Here is a 7,715-nt window from a genome sequence, read left to right as displayed (position 1 = left end):
CACAAGGTTATTCTTCTTTTCACTACAATTTAAATTTCCTGTAGATGCGAGGAGAATCAGATCACTCATGCAGTTTGTGGAGGCAGGGAAATTCCCACACTGACTAGCTTCCTGTTCATTGGAATCATTTAACTGTATGTAAATGAGCTTGAGACAGAAGGGGGCAACAAATGTCCATGTTTAACAAGTCCTCTTGGCTTGAGAGAGAGAGAGAGCGAGAAAACAAATGTGCATAATTACTGTGAGTCACTTTTTGTCCACGTTTCGGACAACACACTTCCATTGATGTTATAACGATATCATGAATGAGTGCATGTTGTTGTGTTCCGATGTGAGCACTGATCTGCTCAGAGACGAGGAAGCACCGGGGCTGAAAAAGTCACTTTCAAAATCTGAAAGTGAATTATCTCAGTTGCATGAAATCATTTTAATTCTGGACAGCCTCCAGTGGCAGAGAGCCTTTTGGTTGTGGTGCCTAATTAGTCAGCTTTTCAACATGAGTTATCAGCCCACCACATGCCAAACACTGACAATCAAAATGTCAGAGACTAAAATATCCCGCTCGCTAAAGGAGAGATCGAATCTGCAGAGTGAAAAGATGAACCCTACAAAGCTGCTTCTCTCCACATGGACCATTCCATGTCTGTTTCACACCAAACTGCAGAGGTTGTGTTGCTTTTATTGTTTCTCATGAGGGTGTTAGTCAAATGTCATGTCAATAACCCCGCCCATCCTAAACAAAGTTTTACTAGAACAGCCAGAAATGTAACATTTGATTTATGGGTCTGTTTCTCCATACTTGGCAATTGTAGCTGAGCTATAGCAAGAAGGCTTTAATTAACCCGATTATAGGCCTGTGGTGGTAACTCACATTTCAAAAACAGGTCACATGATAAAATGTATACATCCTGCACTGCAACTTTCAAACCAAAACCATCCAGTCTTAACTGCTGCTGGGATGTTTTTCTTTCTGCTTCGTGACATTTCAGTCGAGTAGCTTTAAAAAAAGAAAAATCATGACTTCCTAGAGTCAGTTGTGGTCAGTGCTGAAACCACCGATGAGGACCCAGAGGTTTTGTCCTCTTTACTTTCTCACTATGAATGTTGAGTTAAGCAACGTCTCTCTACAAATACCTAAAAAGAAACTTGATAAAGGGTAATTAGTATTTATTTCCCCTGTTATTGTGAAGATAAATTTGACCTAACTGTCTGGATATAAACGTAATAAAATACAAGCTTGATTCGTTGGGTGTCATTGCCTGAAGCCTGAAGTTAATGTTTTTGCTGTTCTAGCTTATGCTGATATATCATTGTCTGCATATATGGCGCCAAATAAGCAACAAAAGATTGCAGAAAAGAAAAAATTGCATTATTTAGAGAAGTAGCTGTAACTATTACGAGTGGCATTGCAAAGCAGGCAATTGCCTGGGCCCCAAAGTTGAGATGCCGGAAAGCTCATGATGGAGTCAATGTGAATGAACCAATGCCACTCAAGTGCTCTCGTAACCTGTTTTTATTGAATACAGATATATGATTAAACCTTTTTAAATAACACACACTCATATTGTTCGCGGGTAGTGAACACTGTTGTAGGAAGGTCATCCATAGGCATGTGTGTATCTATACAACTGTTCTCACGCTAAGCTGTTTATATTGTTCAGATCTATTTGGCTAAGCCTTAGGACACAGCATGAAGCAAACATGGGATTATTCCTGACAGCAAACCGGAACTTTGACTTATATTCATGACATTTAAAAAAAAATATTCCTATTCACGTGATTATAAAGCTTTAAAATGAGCCTCATAAGGTTGAGGAAGCTTAAAGATGAATCCACAAAAATCCGGTCGCTCCAAGGTTGGACATGTTGTTGAAGTCAGAGCGCTTTGTCTCTGTGGCTTCTCTCTTTAAGATTTCCATGTATGCAAATATTGTTTTTGACAGACAAATGGAGGCTGGTGGGGGCAAATCACACATACTCTGGTCGAATTCCGGGTGAGACGTCTTCTCGACGGCAGCCCGAGGCTAACTCTTCTCTCCTGCCATTGTTTCCGTCCGACCCCAAATGTAACTGAGAACTTTTCCTGTTCCACAGCGCTTCTTCTTCCTTGCTGACTCTTTGTGTGGAGGTCATCCGACTCGTCTGTCTGGTTTAAGCAACTTTGTTTTGTCTTTTTATTTATCATTTCAGAGCCATTCCCGTGAAGCAGGTCACACTGTTTAAAATGACCTAACCCAGATCAGTCAGCGCTCTTGTCACCACGTCTGCTGGGCGGAGCAGCTTGTCTCTGAATCTAATGTGTTTTTCAACATAACAGATCACTTGAATTACAGTTGAATGACCTGCAGCCTCATGAGGAGACACTGCCTGGCTTTATTTGAATACTGGACTGGGTTACGTCATACCATTGCCATGTTTGAAACCCTCTACCCAGCAGTGCAGATGATATTACTCTATTTTAAAACCATGCTCCGGCCTTTCTATTGATACCAGTGTAAAAATAGACATCAGAGCGGCAGCATGAAATAGTTTAAAATGTAGAACAGAGAGTGGTTGCTATATTTAGATGAAACACAATCACAAAAAGTGCCTTGGGACATTTCAGCAACTCTCCTCCGAAGCTGAAAAAATGCCATTTGACTGTCCTTGCGTTCATCCGCATTTATGCAGTATTTATGTGCCCTTAAGATCTCTACTGATGTCAGAGGGGAGGTTGAGGTGTGTCTTCACTTCTGGTTCAACGCTGTGTGACTGCGAGCAAATGCCAGTGGAATTGAGAACTGGATGATTCTGCTGTTTGTATCCGACCCTCTATCTTGTCGATGTTTGTCAGGAATAAAGGATGAAAACTCTGTTGTCATATCGAACAGAATAAAGAGCTGGTTATAAAGTCTGTGAAGTGGCACAATGTGGATCCAGTTCAAAGTAAATCAAAGACCGACCACAGTTGACTACAGTTCGGTTCTTAACACTGTGTCTCAGTTGTTTAGTTGGCATGTGATGAAATAAAGCCGCTGAAGGAGACTTGACACTGCAGGAAACATGTCTGGGGTTTTCCACTGAAAGTTTTTCTTTACAGCTCCACAGACCTGAGAGTCTGAGCAACTTCGGCAGAAGGAGGAGACGGCTCTGAGCCCAGAATGGGGATGGAAGCTAACACTGTCCGGACACGCAGTGGAATTCATGCTTTTGACATCCATGTTGTGCATTCTGCCGCTGGATAAGTATAGGTATGTGGTAATTTCAGTCTTTACAGTTGCAGCTGGAATGTTCGCAGGAGAGCACCCACCCACTAGAGAGCACTTCCTTAAGTGTGCAAGGATTTTTTTTAAAGATCAAAGGGAACTTGGTGAAAACAGAAACAATCAGAAATGAAAGCATAACCTCCGTGGCTGAGGCTTCATTGAAGTTGAGTCACAATGTAACACAAGAGAGACAGTTGATATTTCCATGCAAAACTAAATAGAACTTCAGTTTTCACATAAAGGTGAACTGTCCATAGAACCTCAGCTGGTCATTTTACATTATAGTTGTTTTAAAGATTTAAGCAAGAAGGCGTGAGACGTTTATTGCTAATCTTTTGAGGAGCTGGATTCTAAATCTGCGTTGAAGACAGTCAGCAGACGAGAGATGCTCCTCCTACAAACCTCCTGACCACTTACTTGTATTTAAAGGAAAATCAAGGTGCATATACTCTAATTATCCTCAGTCGAATTGAAGGGACATTGTAAACTACTTGTTAAATCCATACATCTAAAAATGTAAAAGTAGATAACAAACAGAGGAATCAGACACCACGTTAGTCATAAGTCACACATCTCATTTCCAATTAATTATGTTGATAAGTTCACGATATGGGTGTAAAGTCCCTCTGCACCCATCCTGCATCCTCCTGGAACCGTTTCCATGGCAACTGCTGCAGCGTGAGAGCCGAGTTGACGATTTTCCGTCGGATGCTGAGACCCAATGACGGATGAGAGGACGACTGTGCCAACAAACGCACAACTCTGTGAAAGCAGTCTTGGATCAGCACTGAGTGAAAACACGGAGAGCTGCGGATGACTCTTCATGTTTTGTGTTTGAGTTTTCTGCAACAACACAAAGACAAAAAAAAAACAGACTTGACGGCTTCAGGTAACACACAGACAAGAAGAGACTTTTTACTGGAGGTGAAACTCTGTGTGGGACAGTGAAGAGTGAAAATCTGTCACTCTGTGTTTATAACCTCAAATAAGTAAATAAAACCAGAATAAAATAACACTTCAACAAGCGTCAGTGTGATAACAACTGCCTGGAATGACAGAAACCGTCTTTGAGGAAAAAATCATTTGACGTGTCCTATTCACTAACATGGAGGAGGAGGGGATTATGACCTATACTGCAGCCAGCCACCAGGGGGAGGGGACTGAGACGCTGTGGCCAAGTTTTGGGGGGGGCATTGATCAACTCTTGTGATGAAGTGACAAACCGAAAAAATTATGAAGAATTAGTTAGGGATGAAGAAAAAAATTCAAAAATTCCGTTTTAATAATTTTTTGTAAAGAGTATAACTGTTGTACCTCATGTGTGTCTCACTTTATTAGGAACACCTGCCTCTCAGGTTTGCAGATAATGTGGCAGCAGTTGATCAATTCATGTGGACAGAGAGGAACTTGACAGTTAACGTTCCCATCAAACATCAGAATGGAGGCAAGCAGTTTATCTCAGTGACTTTGACCATGATGTGATTGTTGGTGCCAACATTAAGATTCAATTAGAAATGAAGGACCTCTGGATTGGATTTTTTTTCACATGTTGAAGGCGCTTGTTCCCTGAAAGGAAATAACACATGCATGCATAGGTACAACATGCATGTGTTTGCTCAAACCGGAGAAGTAGCTGCCAGGCAATGTTTATTCCTCAGACTTCACCCATTTCCCGGTGTCTCCCAGCAGACGGGCTGGGCTTCTTTTCCACACTACATCCTATTTTTCCAAATCCTATAAATAGCAGTTGTTTAGAGGGTAGAACAATACACTGCAGACTTCACACATTCCTGGCACCGGTCCGAGCCGTCACCGCCCACTGCCTGTAACTACCTGACTCATGTCCCTGCACACCCGGGTATATAAACAGTGGTCTACACACACAAACACACAGGCACAAGCACGCACACGCCAAACGCACACACACGCACACGCACACACACACACAAATACCCACTCATTCACTATTACTTAAACCAAACTAGACAAAAATGTCTATTTTTGTGATTCTTTTACAGTGAAAACATCTAAACATAGACAAAACCGAGAGTAGACAGAATAAGCTCCATAATATTCAAAGCTTTATAGTCTGCTCATTGAAAGAGGAAACATAAATGAATAGACTTCTGTGCCATCATGCACCTTCCATTATCGCTCCGCCCGACGTCAAACTTACGAGAGCACCTCAGCTGAAGCATCACGTACCTTCAGGGGTCACATAATTAAAAGGTTGGAAAACATAAGGTCTGAGATTTGGTATTCAGAAAAGAACACAGTGGATTTGCTGAATGAAAAGCACACATTCACCAAACATTCATCACTGCTGCCCCTGTGGATCAGTGAAGTGTTACGTTTGTGCTTCGGTCTATCTTTTTGAAACTAACTTGAGGAGGAAACTGCTCCACGCTATGTTAGATTTACATTTCTCCAAAGGTTGCTCATTTAACTTTCAGTATTTACATAATGTCTCAGTTTCACCAGGACCATTTTAAAAGGGGTAGCACACATCTCGTCCAACACACTAGAAACCAGCCACTGGTGATCATTTTGCATTGGATACCTGCCCAAAGGGTGAGGGTGGGGCGTTGTGAATCACAGTGGACTGTTGAATCTGATCAGTTGCACTTTTCATTGTGAGTCTTTGGTCTATGGAAGCTGTTTTCAGGTCCGGTGGGTTCACTGCAAGAGTTGAACTGAGGTCAAATTGAGAATAAATAATCAGGCACGACTGTGATAACTCTGAAAGCACTGTTTCAGGGTTAGAGGTCAAATTCGTGCTTATGATACTGAGTTAAACATTAAGATTCATTTTAATAGTTTTTTTTTTGGTTAATAAAAGATCTACATTTGTTCTCTCATATTTAGGATCTCATAATCTAAATAATCATTTGAATAATAATGATATATATCAAATAAAACAATATAAGAAAGCACAAATTTCATAAGAAATAGCTTATGTTCAGGTAGTAATACAGTTGAGGGCTTAGTTTTATTTTTCAAATAATCTGCCAGTCATTTTATTCAATAATCTAAAAATAGTGAAAATGTCGATCACATGTTTTGAGAGTCCAAGATGACGTATTCATTCATCTCTGTTCACCTGATCAATTCAGCTACTAGCGTTCATCTAAAATATCTAACACATCTATTTAAAAAAAATCTACAGATCCTTTGAATGTCACTCTGGTGTTTTGACCAGTCTTGTAAATGTTCTGTTTGGTTCAAATAAATATTTCACACTTCATCAATTACCAGCTCATCTCAGTGACCTTTACATGTCCTCATGCTGCAGCTGAATCCAAAAACTGAGCACACAGCATGAGCAGAAAAACCGAGCAGCTTTCACACAACATTTGTTTACCATCCTCTCTGGTTCCACCCCATCATCATCATCATTATGTGGTCACATGACATCATAGCCACTGTAATAAATCATCGCAAAACATGCTGACAACACGACTCTCCAGTGATAAGTGTTGGAAACCACTCTACAAACTCCACACCTCCTTCAACAATGAATTGTAAGAGAGCCAAAGCTGCAGCGAGTTGTTAATTTGTTAAGGAAGTGACTTAACAAGAATTAATCAATAATTATTGATAACTTATTGACAGTCTGAGATGAGAAGCAATAGATGTCTTACACAGGTTTTTTTTGCCCATGCAGTTCACTCAAAAATCCACAATATTCAGTTTATTTTAATTGATAAATTAACTGACTATTCTCAGAACATGTCAGCCCTAGTTAGTTGCAGCCAAGAGATAAAACAAAAAAATTAATAGAAGAGATTTCCACAAAACTTGGTGGAAGTGTGGGGTGTGTGTCTGGGAAGAACCCACAAGATGTTGACCAAGCCGTATCCCTTACCTTAACCATGACCAATTCATGTATACCCTAACCTGACCACAATTCACATCTGACCTCTAACCTTAAGAAATGTAAGTTTGCCTCAGGTCTACTTGTCCTAACAAAATCAATGTAAAGAGACATTTCCTGGAGACTAACTCTAAAGCCTAATTCATTCTTCTATGTCGAAGCTACGCTGTAGAGAAGCACGTAGCCAAAGCACGTAGCCAATGCACTGGGCCGAGCAGTCATAGTTGTGGGTAGGTGTGTGTGAGTCGTGCTGCAATTACAGCGCTGAAACACTAGGGGCGGTAGAGTTTTTATGCTGGTGTTGGGTGTCTTCTGGTTTTCTGTTCCCCTTATTTACAACTTCTCTGGTGTCGCTGTTTACTTCAGAACAATGCTGAATGTTTCTAAGTGGATCGTGTTAGAGTCGGAGCTGATAGATGTCGAAGAGCAATTCTTTTTTCTCAAAGAACTGCCATGCCTGTGCAACTCAATAAAACAATGTCAGCGAGTCTGCCAGAGATGCGATTGCTACCAAGAGGACCAATCACAGCTCTTGGTGCAAGTCAGGATACGGTTAGGGCTCTGCATAGGGTGGCTACGCGTAGGCTAGGCCGCAG

This window comes from Platichthys flesus, chromosome 6 (assembly GCF_949316205.1).
Source record: "Platichthys flesus chromosome 6, fPlaFle2.1, whole genome shotgun sequence".
NCBI lineage: Eukaryota > Metazoa > Chordata > Actinopteri > Pleuronectiformes > Pleuronectidae > Platichthys > Platichthys flesus.
Note: the sequence above shows the minus strand (reverse complement) of the source record.